At 41.6% G+C, this 15,873-nt stretch overlaps 1 protein-coding gene and 1 pseudogene across 3 annotated transcripts in view; both read left to right on the forward strand.

The window, feature by feature from the left end:
- The window catches only part of LOC149192912 (ABC transporter G family member 39-like), a 222,979-nt gene that overhangs the window by 189,021 nt on the left and 18,085 nt on the right, over window positions 1-15,873 (forward strand). The gene's annotated exons all lie outside the window — the stretch shown is intronic.
- Window positions 861-15,099, forward strand: LOC149192915 (putative aquaporin TIP-type RB7-18C pseudogene; annotated as a pseudogene). The gene is made up of 2 exons (XR_016254397.1): window positions 861-8,179; window positions 14,925-15,099. The product of XR_016254397.1 is annotated as a putative aquaporin TIP-type RB7-18C pseudogene (transcript).

A 15,873-nucleotide genomic window follows, 5' to 3' on the forward strand; every position in this document is an offset into this window, starting at 1 on the left:
ACTTGGGTGCTTTGTTAAGGCACTCTTTGATGTGAAGCCACCAGTTTAATTCTCCCTCCGATGGAGGTGATATATTAGACATGATGAAGATGTAGTCATGCCAGTATATATATATATATATATATATATATATAATGCCTAATTAGATGTATTATATGTATTAGAGATGTGAAATTTATATAAATATATACATATAATTTAAAAAACCAATATAAATCCATCTTAACTCTGAATCTATCCATCACTTAGAAGAATCAAATTTCTTGAAGTGCAAACTTAATCACGAATTTTCTACTCAAAAAGAATTGAAATGGATCTATATTGATAATATTATATTATATTTTTCTCATATATATATATATAATTTTACTTTATAATAAAATTTATTTTGTACTATGAGGAGCCCTTAAGTTCAGTTAAATATAGGAGAGATATTGTAGTGGTTGTAAATGAGTGCAAACATTTAAATGTTTGCTCAATATGAAGAGATGTTGTAATGTGTAAAATGAAGCATTAGATCAAAAACAATAATAATAAAGCATAATGTTGATTCAATAAAAATAAATAAAAAGTAATAAAATAATTAAACAATTCAATTCATTTTTTATTAATAAAATTACAAACTATTTTTTCCGAGAAAAAAAAATCATAATATACATATCACATTAAAATAAATTTATATAATAATTCAAATTTCATATAAGTAATAAACATATAAAAACACTAAAAATAATAATTATTAAGTGTATAATTAAAAGCAAAAATATTTCTAGGGGTCGCAGGAGTGGGAGGGGTGATTCTTAGCCCAGTTGAAAAAGTTGTTGAGGGAGGGGTGATTCTTAGCCCAGTTGAAAAAGTTGTTGAGGGAGGGGTGATGCTTAGCCCAGTTGAAAAAGTTGTTGAGATTCAATAAGATTGAGGGTTGGCTACTCCTACCAACATTCAAGCTATGTTTTTAGCTCTATGCAAAGAATTAGAACTAGTGATAAAAAAAGAAAATTTCAAATCTCATGGTCTTTGGGGATCCTCTAATTGTAATTGGGTAAGATTGGAATCGAAAGGATCTCAAAATAACAATCCCCTCTATTACATAGTATCATCATCCAACTTTAGAAATTTGATAAGATATAACTTTTTCATATTCTTCAACATTTGAACCCTTCAACGGACTCATTAGCCAATAAAGGGAAAGGGACGTTAGAGATGAATAATGGAATCTATATAAACATCGCTTTGCCATGAGCCCTTGTATTAATAACGATAAAATAATCATGGGCCCTAGTGGCCTCTCAAACATTAGGACATGTGAATAAATTAGAATATGGGGGCATCCATGGTCGCTTAAGTTTTCAGGTCATCGTCCAACGATGGTTTAGATGGCGATGGAACTGGGAAGACTCACCGAAGTGATCTTAATCATTTCATTGAACATTAAGTTATTTATACACCAGTCTAACCGTAGAAACTACAACGATTGTTATTATTTTTCAACTACTCCTGCCGACTCCGTCGTTTTTCGCCTAGTCGTCATGGGAACAACCGTCAGGCGATGTGATTATTCTAACAAACCTCCCCTTAATCACGGTGACCTAAATTTTAAAGTGCCTGCTGGTCTCAGTCTCAGCTAAGGCTTACAACAGTACATAAAAAAAACTTGATAAGGGGGCTTTCATATTTTGTTGTTGATTTCACACAACACAACTCTATTCAGCGGACATGGTGTTCCAGACATTCCTACCTGCGAACACTCCATTGGATACTATCTCCACCACACAGGCATCATGGTCGACACAACCTTCTTCAGCGGACACTCAGTTGCACACACTTATTTGTCAACACTCCACTGGATATTATCTACGCCACACAATTGTTGTTGATTTCACACAGCACAACTCTCTTCAGCGGACACGGTGTTGCAGACATTCCTACCTGCGAACACTCCATTGGATACTATCTCCACCACACAGGCATCATGGTCGACACAACCTTCTTCAGCGGACACTCGGTTGCACACACTCCTATTTGTCAACACTCCACTGGATATTATCTGCGCCACACAGGCGTCACGGTCGACACAACCTTCTTTAGCGGACACTCGGTTGCAGACACTCTTATCTGCCAACACTCCACTGGATACTAGTTGCACCACACAGACGTCACAGTCAATACAATCTTCATCCGTGGACACTTGGTTGCAAACACTCTTATTTGCCAACACTCCACTCGATACTATCTGCGCCACACAAGCGCTACAGTCGACACAATATTCATCAGTGGACACTCGGTTGCAGACACCCTTATCTGCCAACACTACACTGGATACTATCTGCGCCACACAGGCGTGACGGTCGACACAATCTTCCTCAGCGAACACTCAGTTGCAAACACTCTTATCTGCCAACACTCCACTAGATATACGCCACACAAGCGTCACAATCTTCATCAACAGACACTCAGTCGCAGACACTCTTATCTACCAACATTCCATTGGATCTATATGCGCCACACAGGCATCACGGTCGACACAATCTTCATCAGTGGACACTCGGTTGCAGACATTCCTATCTGCCAACACTCCACTGGATCACTCTCTGCATCACATCGGCGTCACAGGCGGCACAACCATCTTCAGCGAACACTCCACTAGAAACAACATTTTCCAACAGCATCAATAGTAGGGCAAACTCCACTGGCCCTTCACCACTACCAAGCCCTCCTCTGGCTCTTCACACCACTGAGCTCACAGCTCTACACACCATCGAGCTTACGGCTTTGGCTCTGATCTCACACGCTCCTAGACTCACCCTTATGCCCTCTTCTGGTCAACACTGGACCTCGCACAACTCCACAGGCTCTGGCAGTGAGTCTCAACACACAAGGTGGCCTCTCAACAACTCACCTAAGCTCACATCACGTTCAACACTTCTCAAATGGCATCTACAACCCTCGGCACTCCTCAACATTCCTCGGCATCGAGGCTCCTTCATGGTCAAATGGATCTCTACAGCTTCTACTCTGCAAATACTGTCCACGGGGTGCAGATTCTATAAGCCTTTGCTTGCTGCTTCTCAAGGCGGCTCCTCCACGCCTGAGGCATTCACAATACCCAGCCATCAGATGGCTTTTGCTAACTACATCATGGGAAGCGATGGCGACGCCACCCCAACTTGCTGCAACGCCTTCATGGCCTTTCAACAGCGCTCTTCTTAACGACGCTCTGTCCCATGGTCTATGTTGGCTGATTCTCCAGACAGCTCCTCTATGCCTCTTCCTAGGCTATCGTTGTCTAATAATTCCACACTACACCAACTGCATCGCCCTTTTCGGCCTTCATAAACTTCTTGAAGCTTAGCCTGCCCAACACTCCTTAGCTCCACAGTCACATGTCACTAGCACGCTCCACATACAGCTCCACATGCTTTTTGCTAGGCCTTAGATGGAGCAGCTCTCTGGATGATCTGTTCAGCTCTCGTAACAATTTGATTCACAAACCACACTTTGTGACTCCACATGCAGCAGATCAGTTTCTTCAAACACTAAGATCTGTAGCCCTTCCAATTTGTTCAACGAGGACTGTACCATGCTGGACTGCTCGAGGCTCACCGCATGTTCTGTCCTTCTCCTATCAGAGAATAGAACTCACAATTGCGCCAATCTCAGCACCCACCAAGTTCCAACACCACTGCACCAAACTCGCAGATTATTCAACACACCACAGTCGCAACGCCAGCATTCATAAACTTTGACTTCAACTAATGTCGTGCTCCACCACACGCAACAAATTCAGGAGATCCTCTACAGAGTGCTCTATGGCACACTTAATGCAGTTTTACAAATCACATCGCCCAATAGGCCACCACCCTTCCTTGTCAAGGTGGGCGCCACACAATTACGCTCCAACTCTACTACCTCTGCTTAGAGCTCTAGATCCAACGGGACCCATCGACATTGCGTTCTGCCATGCTTTTGCTCTGTTCATGGTCGTGTTCATTGCGGCGAACATCTCTGGTGGCCACGTCAACCCGGTCATCAAGTTTGGGTTGGTCCTTGGCATCTAGATCACCATTCTCAAAGGCATCTTCTACTAGATCGCTCAGCTGGTTGGAGCGATCGTTGCCTGCTTGTCGCTTAATTTCGTCACCGGTGGCCTAACGACTCCAATTCAAAGCATAGCGGCCGACATGGAATCCGGCGAGGGAGTCCTGATCACCTTCGCTCTGGTCTACACTGTCTACGCCACCGTAGTGGACCCTAAGATGGGCTCCCTGGGCACCATTGCACCCATCGTCGTCGGATTCATCGTGGGCGCCAACATCTTGGCCACTGGTCCCTTCTCCGGTGGCTCCTTGAATCCCTCTCGCTCTTTCGAACCTACCATTATTGGCAGCAACTTCAGTGAAAATTGGGTTTACTGGGTTGGACCTCTGATTGGAGGAGGTCTTCAGACGCACCAGCTCCTTGTGGAGCTCGTACATCAGCGTCCACGTTGTGCTCACAATCTCTGGGCTCAGGCTCCTTCACGAGCATTCACCAAGTGCTTATAACAACACTGCAACAGCACACTAATGCGGCTCTTCACATAATTGACCTCTCTAACCAGGTTTAATCTTCCTAATTTCTTATTCAGTTGGGCAGAGTTTGTAAGAGAATATTCATCATCACCATCGGGATTGGCGGGCAGATCGCTTTCATTGTTGAATCAGCCATCCACAACCGAATTATTTGGCGGAACGTTTTCTTACTGTCTTCCCAGCTCGTCTACATCTTCGGGATCCCTTGTGCTCGGGAAGGAAGCTGCACTTTCCACGTCCGGTTTGAAATTCACCACATTGATAAAAGATCCTTCAATCCCGACATTCTATTTCGTGAACTTGATCGGAATCAGCGTTGGGGAGAGGAAGATCTCAGTGTCGGCAACAAGTATTGGTATTGGGGAAGGAACGATCATAGACTCGGGAACAACGCTCACCTATCTCCCTGATTCTGTTTATATGGCTCTCAGAAACGCTTTCCAGGAGCAGCTCCCTAACATGGTGCCGACGCCCATCGATGAACTCACTCTCGGAGTGTAGGCGCACACGCGCGACATTCCTTCTGCATAATATGTTGCCTGACCTTCAACTCTTCAATGACCGAAAATTGATGGAACTGGGAAGACTCACCGAAGTAAGCTTAATCATTTCATTGAACATCAAGTTATTTATACACCAGCCTAGCCGCAGAAAGTACAACGACTGTTATTATTTTTTAACTACTCATGTCGACTCCGCCAACTAGCTGTCGAGTGGCGTGATTATTCTAACACATGGTTCAGTGGATGGCAAGTACTCCCTGCTCCATTTGTTTGCACAGATGGCACTTGACTTTAACTTTTCAAATGCACCGGTGTCTAGAACATCTCTTGAATATCCTCAGAAGTCGGGGCTTTAAAAAATCGAGACCAGTTGCATTCATTTTTCATTCAATTCACTCATGATGGTCGTTAATTTCTCCCCTTCTCTGTATCAATCCACACATCCAGCAAGAAATTCGAAGCATGTTGGGCTCAGACGCTTTAATAGGGAGAATCTACATTGGCCAAGGAGGGAACAACAGGCCCAAATCAATGCTTCCTTTGGCTCATATATCGATAAGAAAGTACTTCTCAGTCATGCCGAGAACATTGAGCCAAGGAAGGTGCAGTATCAGAGTAAATTTGATCATTAGATTGAATTTTTATTTGCTGAGCAGGCTAAGCTTCTCTTAGGAGTATTAATTCCATGGAAAATATTAGTACTTCTTCCCAAGACTGTGCAAGTGGATGTGAATATATTTCTGAACAAGAATATTGAAGCCATGGTTGGCCTTCTCAGTGTCTTCAACCAGTGTAACGAGATTGAATCCATGGTTGGCCTTCTGAGTGTCTTCAATCAGTGTAACGAGGTAGAAATGAAAGCCCAGAAATCCTTCCAGGATGTTAAAATTGGCAACTAGGGCCAAACTCCATGTGGATCACCTTATTTGTGACTACTGGTATTTTTCCTAGATTCGTCTCATCGAGAGGTGTAGGGTTGATGTAAAGATCATCCGATTCCGATAAGTATTTATGGAGATATGAATTTATTTTGATTATGGAAAAATTATCAAATTCAACCAGCAACTTATGTAGGCTCAGAAGCCCAACAGTCATGTTTATTCAACCTCAACGTTTTACTATAAAAAGAAAAGGTCTTCAAGTCATTTACACACACACACTCTTCATGAGATCTCCTCCTCTCCACATCTTTGGATTTTGGTGGAGGAGAGACACTAAGAGTATATGTTGGCCTAAGTAAAGATGATGCCCTAGCCGCAGTAATGAGGGTTCTATATGCAACTAGAGGAAACTTTTATCTGAAGCATTTAAGGGTGCCCTAGCCGTAGCATTTAAAGGTGCCCTTAACCGCAGTCAATGATGATTTGATGCAGAAAGGGGAGGCACTTATACGCAGTCTAGAAGAGACTTAATTCTGCAGAGAAAGGAGGTTCTAAATGCAGCTACAAGATGCCCTAACTCACAGTTAAAGGGAGGCTCAATACACAGTCCATGAAGGTCCTTAATTACGCAGTAATTAGATTCTCAGACACTGTTTAAGGAGACCTACAATCCACTATCCTAGAAGACTCCTATACTCAGTCCTAGAGGAGAGTAAGACACAGTCATCTAAAGGTCACTAATCCACTATAAAGAAGAAGATAACTGCAGTTGAAGGAGAGCCCTATCAACAGTAATTCTAGCTGCAACAGTGGGAAATCTCACTGCATTCAAAGGAGGCCTAAAGGCAGTAAAGAGAGGCCAGATCCATAGCCCAGAGGAGCTCCTATCTGCTGTTTGAAAGAAGCTCTGATCCACAGTCTATAGAGACCTAGCCACAACAAAATAAAGACCTGTAATCTACAGCAAGAAGGAGCCTAGACAACGTGGGATTTTACTGTGCTTAATAAGGTTGATCTAAGGTCTGGTGCAGCCTCAGATAAGGTCAAACAAGTTTGTCTAAAATAATCTCTTTGGATAAGATTGGAAGACACACTGCTGTTCAAAGGCAGTAATATTTGAGTGTTGTGTATAAACCTATCTTGCTGTTGAGCTAGGCCGCAGGCCATAACCAGCAACATAGACTTTAAGCGTTGAACTAATCAGTGGCAGTACTGGAACCTCTCTTGGTATTTGAGTTGTTGACTGTTTCAAGGACTAACATGATGTAGGTGACATCAATGATGTTGAGAACAACTCAGTGATATTTGGGTGTATGATATAGACATATTTGGGCACTGCAACCCCAATCTCATATGTCCATAAACCAAGGGTTTGTAAGCCCTTAAAAGTGTTGTTTCATACCCTAAAGGAACAAGGTCAGCTGATTACATCATCTCTCAGAAGTTCTCCCTGAAAAACTACTGAGAACTGGTCAAAACTGAACCATACAGACTGCTCAGTGCTAAGGGTGCGATGCATCTCACCTGCCACATGCAAAAAGTGCGATGCATACTGAAAATCCCTTCTGTAGGGTGCGATGAGCAAGAGCAGACAAATGGCAGAGGTAGTTGGCTAGGTGGAAACCTAGAGAATCTTCTAGAAACTTCCCATTTGACACTTGCCTCCCTAAATTCGCCCAGGGATGAGTAAGAGATCATGAAATCTCCAAGTGGAACCAAGAACTATTAGAGAGATGACACTAATCAAAATCCCAAAAGCTGACTCACCCACCTGCAAATATCTATATATGGATCCCTCATCCTAGAGATCCAAAGGCTATAATTTTGTATTTTGTAAGGAAGTGTTGTTGGTTTCTCTGTGAAACATTGTATTGTTGGGTGATCTAATATTTTCATGAGGTGAAGAGGGCTTTCATGCTTAGAGGATGGCGCTGGATCAGACAACTTGGTTGTAATCCTCTCTTCTACTACTTCTATCAATAAAGCTATTTGAGTTTTCCTCCATATACTTGTATATCTCTGAATCTTGTATTTGTGTATGCATTTGCATGGTTAATATATATCTGATCCTATATTGTTTATGGTTATAGATCTCTATGCTTTGATGGTATTTTGCTGCTTTGACTCTACAGGTGTTTTTTGAAGCGGGACAAGTGAAAAAAGAGTGGCAAAAGCTCTATCAAAGGAGAGAGGAAACAAGTAAGGAGCCAAGCGAAAGACTGAGGTTGGTACTCCCTACTTCTCTCTCATCTATCTCTCATAAAGGAAAACACAAGTAACTTTAAATTGTTTGTTTCTATGATAGCTACCCGTCTTAGTGGGACTAGCAACTCTGAATGAACACTAGTTTTCTCGATAACAAAATGGCGACTCCGCTGGGGATCGAATAGCTTGTTTGCTTGTTTCTATTTGTTTGTTTTATAAACTACAGACGAAACCTGAAGTTAAGCCAGCTAGCCTTCGAACTACTTTCGCTATGCAACTGCAAAGTAGATCAACGCTGCTTCAGTCCATCTCCGGGTTTGTTTATGAACTAGACAACTGACTTGTAAACATCCTAAGTGCCTTGGTGGTAGCTCAAGTAACCTCATTAGATTAGCCCCTATACTTTGTGTTTACTGCCTATCATTAGCTCAGCCTAAACCCCTGAACTTAGCTGCAAACTGTGAGCAAAAACCAAGCTCAGTCTCGTCCCTGGACCATCGCACTGTCTCTCATTGGCAGTCTGGATGCATCGCACCTCCCGTGTGTTGTAGGTGAGATGCATCCTTATTTCCTTGTGTTACAGGTGCGATGATCAGGTAAGACTGTTTCTGCCTCCAGATTTTGGTTTTCTCTTCATTGTCTTCAGCTTTATTCAATAGTTTTGCTGTTTGTGATCAGTATATCACTGTTGAAACTCCCTTCCTTTGCATTATTCAACCTCCATTGTATAAAGAATTGTGAATGTTTTTATGTATTTTTCGTCATTTATAGTTCTCCTTTGCAAACAGTAGCTTAATCGAACTATCATCTTTTGATTTGAAAGTGTCGTTTTCAGTCAAAGAAAAGAATCCTCCTCTTTTTTATAGTCGATTACACTTTTGCCATTGTATTTGATTTGAATTAATAGTATTTCAAGTGTCGAAAGCAATTTTTGAATTCGAAATCGCAAAGTGTCATCTTAATCTTCCTTTCGTTTTTTGAAAAGAAAATTGTTAGTACTGTCGCTTTGAAAGAAAAATAGTTCAGATCTGTATTTAGCATTCTTTTGTCATCCACACATTAAGAAAGCGGAAATCAAATACATGCATGTGCATTTGTATTTAGATTGCTTGTGGAAATTGATTTAGGACAGTGCATCTTAGTGTGTGCTCTCTACTCTATGTTGAAAGAATTTTTCTTCTCTTTCCTTAGTAGCTAGGATTTTCATTGCAAAAATAAGAATAAACGATTGTTTATCATCTTAGATTGCATATTTAGGAATTGTATATCTACATCACGCGGTGAACCTTAAAGGCAAACCTCTTAAGAAAGATCAACTGTAAAATAAATTTCAATGAACATAAAATCGCTTTGGAACCTAATGCACAACATCTAGAAGTCTAAGCTAGAGACGTATTCCGGTGTCGTAAGGCCTGGTAACTATCGTTTTCATCGTAGGTTGGGTGATTCCTCCTCTTTGAGACGACAAGTGCCAGTATGGACTTGTGTTCCCACGTATCGTCGAGTATATATTGGGAGACCACAATAGGCTATATCCTTTATCCTTAGAAAGTCGTGTCTGTCGCCCTATAAATCGCAATGCACTGAACACAACATTCGGGAAGATTGACTGCTGTACCGTAAAAAGTATTCTGCAGTTTTGCGATTGGTTTGGTAATCCCTTTGTCTAGATTTCCAGAGTAGTCACTTTTGTTCTTTTTTAGACTCCTTAAAAGAAAATTTCCATCTGAGCACTTGTCACTTCAGGCTCATTAAAAATCGAAGGCGACTAGAGTCATCTTTAGCTTTTTCTCGACTCTTAAAAATTGAAAAAGCAAGTTGTGTCAAAGCGTCATAAAATTTATTTTAATCGGAATAACATCATTGTTCCCTTGTTGGTCTTAGGTTGAGAAAATGGAGTCCACCAATCAAGGATTTCCCCTTGCGGGAAATCCTAGTCCCTTTCCCTTTTGGGGAGCTGTTGGTGCACCTCATATGGCCACATGGTCCCTTCCAGGACTGACAATTGGTCTGCCAGTATGGCTTTTCTCGACCTCTGTCGTTCAAAACACCATGATTCTTGAGCAATAAAATCAGCCACCGAATGATACTAGAGTTACCCCCCAACCTTCTACTTCGTTTGTTTATCCCTCTCCTTCTTTCTCTTCGCTTGGTGAAGCTAGTAAAACTAAAAACCAAGTAACTGAGAAGAAGAAGAAAGGGAAGGAGGAGAAGAAGAAGAAGCCAATGGCAAAAGGGGGCAACCATGCATCGCCCGATGAAAATCCACAAACTGCACCATCCAAACCTAAATCTCCATGTGTCATTTGCAAAGGGGACCACTATCATCGAGATTGTCCATGCATCCCACGGATCTTAAGGGACTGGTCTCCCCGCTTGCACAATCCAGTGTCCTCAACCTCTGACGATCATGTTGAAAGTACACCGTCAACTAGTGAAAATGAAGTCATTGGACAAAAAGGAAGATCTAAAATCCCTTGTAGACTGTGTGAAGGCGATCATGCCATCCACTGTTGTCCCTTCCTAGACGAAGCCAAAAGAGTCTTGGATACAAGAAACTCTTATTGAGTCCATCACTAGTTGAAAATATGACTGACACACCTTCGTGGTCGGTCGAAGCATCTATCATTGAAGATAAACCCTCTGAGTCCACCCTGGACCAAAGTCAACAAGTCGAGACGGCAGTCGACCCAATCTTTTCTTTAGAAGGTCCACCTTCAAATGATATTGTCACCAAATAGGATGAGGATGACACCATTCAAATTCTCTTCGTTAACACAGAATCCGATGAGCATGGGGGCAATCTACCCATTCCTCTATCGCAGGAAGGAAGTTCATCAGAGATTTACCTGGGCGTTTATTCGGTCCTTCCTCCAAGCAATCTAGTCGTTTCCTTCGATTGGAATCTACTAGGCAGACCCCGCCTACCATCTAACGTACCATTCTGAATCATAGTACAAGCTTACAGAATGATCATGGTTGGTACTATCATAGATGAAGGGGCTTCTGTGAGTATCCTTTCCTCAACTGCTTGGAAAGTGCTTGGTTCGCCATCGCTTTTGCCTGAGATTCGAAATCTAATAAGCTTCAACAAAGGAACCAGTCGACCGTTAGGGATCCTTCCAAATTTGCTTATAACTTTGAGAAGGAAAACCGTTCATCTAAACGTGATGGTAGTCCAAGGACCTTTAGATTACAATCTACTCCTTGGGCGTGACTACATTTATAGCATGGGAGCTATTATTTCCTCACTCTTTCGAGTGATGTGTTTTCTGCATGAAGGCAGAGGGTCGAACTCGTAGACCAACTTTCATTCCCCGGTTCATACATAGCTACTATTCAAGTGCCATCCCTAACTGGTCTTTTTGCACAAGGAATGTCTAATCAATCTCCAGTCCGTCCACCTGATGAGCGCGAGTGATTCGGTGATTATGACTGAAACCCAGGGGGCATGCACCCTGGTCTGCTTCGGCAGAAAAATTTTAGGTGTATGGTAGGTTTCCGCAAAGGATATATGACTAGTCTGACACACCCATCCATTTAGGAAAATGGGATTAGACTAGAATAAGATTCCCTCGTCAAAGGTTATGTGATTGGCATTGACAAGGGAATATTATTCTGTGACGCAGATGGAGCAATCTTGCAAATGCAAGAACTTTCATATGGTAACCTGGAAACTCTATTTTTCTTTATACCTGGGGGCATGCAAACATTTTGCACACAAGTGAAAAGCGACCAGCGTAACTCTAACCCTGTAGTTTTTACTAACTTCAGCTGCTTAAGTTAGGTGATTGATTTGATCAACCATTCACCTTTGCCGGAACCAACGGAAACGGCAAAGTAAAGGAAAGGTTTCCCGTCGAGAAGCTATCCTACCTAACCTCAGTAGTTCTTTAACCCCTAAAACAGTAGTTGGTCGTTCCCAGCTTGCATACAAAAGGCTCCGGAGCAAAGTTTCGAATGGGACAAGCTCCCTTAAAAATGAACCTATCGATGAGACATCCTTAGTATACGACTAGCACGAGCAGTTTTACGCGAAGTTCAAGCTCGTTAAAAAATAAACCTAGCAATGAGCATATGTTCCACCAGAGTTTAAGCTCATTAAAAAATAAACCCACCTTCGATAAATAACCATTGTGATCATATAATTATCAGCTTTTGAACCTTGGTCATGTTCTTACCATCACCTCCACTCTTTTTTAGCCGATCATACGCCTCCATTTGATTGTTTACCCCTTTTGAGGAACAGCTGCGACGAGTGATTCTATTAGCCACCTTCTTTACACTGTCATGATTGAAAAGTTCCAAACCTTACCTGGAACCAGCTGCTATCCGAAAACATCACTCGTTCCTCAAAAAACGAGTCTACTTTAAGCTCTTTTCATCTGACTTGTAAAATATGAAAATATTGCCGAGAAATTGACCTCTCCAGCTCGTTAAAGCGATCGGAAGTCCCATCCCTCCTCTAGATTTTAATCTTTTTGGACCTGAGGGATCATTATACAAAAAGATCGAGCGTTTGTCCTATTCGGCTCGTTAAAACTATCGAAAAGTCATCCCTTTCATATTATTTTATACTTTTTCGGACTTAAGGGATTATATTACGAAAAAGGAATACTGGAGTTTCCTTTCTGTCTCTTTTCAAACTCTCTAAAATTGAAAAGGACCGAGTTATCTTTGTCATTAAACTCGTTAAAACAATAGCGACAAACTTGTCCATGCAGACAAGAGCGAGTTTCACTGTCGCTAGGCTTGTTAAAACATAGCGACGGGTTTGCCCGAAGGGAAAATTATAGAACAAGCATATGTTATCCTCCTCAAGCTTGACAAAAATAAAGAGGTACTAGTCAGCAATGACTAGGGAAAAATTGGGAAGAAAACTTGAAGAAACTTTATTGGTAGCAGGTTGCTCTTGAACATGACACTTTCACTCCATCACCATGATTGAGTCGGGTTGGGTTATTCCGTTCACCGGTCATATCACCATTGGTCCTCCATACCATCCTTTTTTGGGGTTAACACTACCAATCCATTTCAGTGTCACCGATATGTTCAAGAGAAGTCGTTCAAAGAATTCACCAACCCAGCTTATGTCTCATCTGCTGCAATACCTTCACGCTTCATTCTTTCATCACCGCCACCTTGAACCTTGTATCATCAGATCGTTTTCACCTCCACAAAATCATTTGCTCTGTTTCCTGTCGTAGATGTGGGATTCATTAAGGCCCTCCTATGACGGATCACTTCTTGTCGACATCAGCTCATTGTCCAAGAAGTTCGCTTAGGAACAACCCTTTCAGTACTTTGAAGCTTACATGCCTCAATGGCAAGTTTCTCACTTCCGGAGACAGGTTTACATTAATGGCCTTCGACCGAAAGATTTTGCGTGGTGTTCGACATCAACTCGTGTATTCGCGCCACGTGAATTGTACTACAGTACCTTGAGGGTCATTATCATTATCGATTATTCCTCTCGCGCCTATTAACAACTTACATCATTGGCTGGTAATCAGGCAATGTCTTTCCATGTTCGACTTCTTAACATCTTTTCACATGGATCGACTTGTACTTCGGGCGAAGATTGAATGAGTTTGAAGACCCTGGATCTAGTTTCATCCATTCGGGCTGCCATATATTCAGGAAAATAAAGACATCAAATTTACATCATAGCTGCACAGATAATCATCCAAGCTAAGGGATGATGGCTCTACCAGAATCATCAGTGTGCCATATAGATAGTTGTCTGTCCTATGTACATAAAAATGAATTTATAAAGCTGAGCATGGGAATGCCCGCCTCAGCTAGATCATGAAAATATTATGAAAATAATGTATTGTATTGTATCTTATTACAGGTCGCCTTCCAGTTCAAAAAACCTCGAATCCTCATGATAAAGCATTTCACCAGACATCAAAAGATTTATGACCTCATGCTTTAGGGGGCAACTATTATAGACATATTTGGGCACTGCAACCCCAATCTCATATGCCCATAAACCAAGGGTTTCTAAGCCCCTAAAAGTGTTGTTTCATACCCTAAAGGAACAAGGTCAGCTGATTACATAATCTCCCAGAAGTTCTCCTTGAAAAACTACTCAGAACTGGTCAAAACTGAACCATACAGACTGCTCAGTGCTAAGGGTGCAATGCATCTCACCTGCCACATGCAAAAAGTGCGATGCATACTGAAAAACCCTTTTGTAGGGTGCAATGAGCGAGAGCAGACAAATGGCAGAGGCAGTTGGCTAGGTGGAAACCCAGAGAATCTTCTAGAAACAACCCATTTGACACTTGCCTCCCTGAATTCGCCTAAGGATGATTAAGAGATCATGAAATCTCCAAGTGGAACCAAGAACTATCAGAGAGATGACACTAATCAAAATCCCAGACGCTGACTCACCCACCTGCAAATATCTATATATGGATCCCTCATCCTAGAGATCCAAAGGCTGGAATTTTGTATTTTGTAAGAAAGTGTTGTTGGTTTCTCTGTGAAACATTGTATTGTTGGGTGATCTAAGCTTTTCATGAGGCGAAGAGGGATTTCATGCTGGGAGTATGGCGATGGATCAGACAGCTTGGTTGTAATCTTCTCTTCTACTACTTCTATCAATAAAGTTATTTGAGTTTTCCTCCATATACTTGTATATCTTTTAATCTTGTATTTGTGTATGCATTTGCATAGTTAATATATACCTGATCCTATATTGTTTATGGTTATATATCTCTATGCTTTGATGGTATTTTGCTGCTTTGACTCTACAGGTGTTCTTTGAAGCGGGACAAGTGAGAAAAGAGAGTGGCGAAAGCTCTATCAAAGGAGAGAGGAAACAAGTAAGGAGCCAAGCAAAAGACTGAGGTTGGTACTCCCTACTTCACTCTCATCTATCTCTCATAAAGGAAAACACAAGTAGCTTTAAATTGTTTGTTTCTAAGATAGCTACTCGTCTTAGTGGGACTAGCAACTCTAAATGGACACTAGTTTTCCCGATAACAGTGCGATGAAGTACAACATGATAGTGAGGTGCAGCATGATGATGAGTTGCAACATGATGATGGGAGTAGCTTAGTGATGGGAACAACTCAGTGACTAGGTGCAACACAGTGACGAGATGCAACACTATGATAAGTGAAGCAGTCACCTTGGAGAATTAGTTGAAGCGGCATGTTTTCAACTGATCTCATGTAGATATAGAAAGTCAAAGTGTTGACTTTTGTTGTAAATGTACTATCTCTATCTCTCTCTATCTGCTGAACTATTGAAGAACATAAAAGAAGAATTGATCAAGGTTGTCCCCACATTGGGGTTTGTCCCTGGCTAGCACCACATCTTATGTCCTCTTGTCTTGGCTTGTCTTCTGCGATTTATGTTTATGTTCCATCTGCAGTTTACTTTAATGCTGATGTGATTGCTAATCTGGAAAATATATTGAGCTAACTGTGAAAATTGAAATAAATTTCTCTAAGCATAGGACATACCTAAAGTTAACATGGAATCAGAGCTGAGGTGAAGACAATGCCCAAGCAAGAGTGAAAGAGCAATCACCGAAGATAGTTGGGAAAGGACAAAAGGATTAGTGGATTCCTCATCTCTCTTCAAATTCACCAAGGGTGAAGTCGAAGCAGAGAATATTATCGGAATGGCGCAACGAAATATGGCCTACCTAAAGATCACTTCATTGGAAGACCGGATCTCAGGGTGGAAGGAAAGGCA

This window comes from Pinus tabuliformis, chromosome 2_2 (assembly GCF_031772625.1).
Source record: "Pinus tabuliformis cultivar Carrire ecotype Pingquan chromosome 2_2, CPIR1, whole genome shotgun sequence".
Classification (NCBI taxonomy): domain Eukaryota; kingdom Viridiplantae; phylum Streptophyta; class Pinopsida; order Pinales; family Pinaceae; genus Pinus; species Pinus tabuliformis.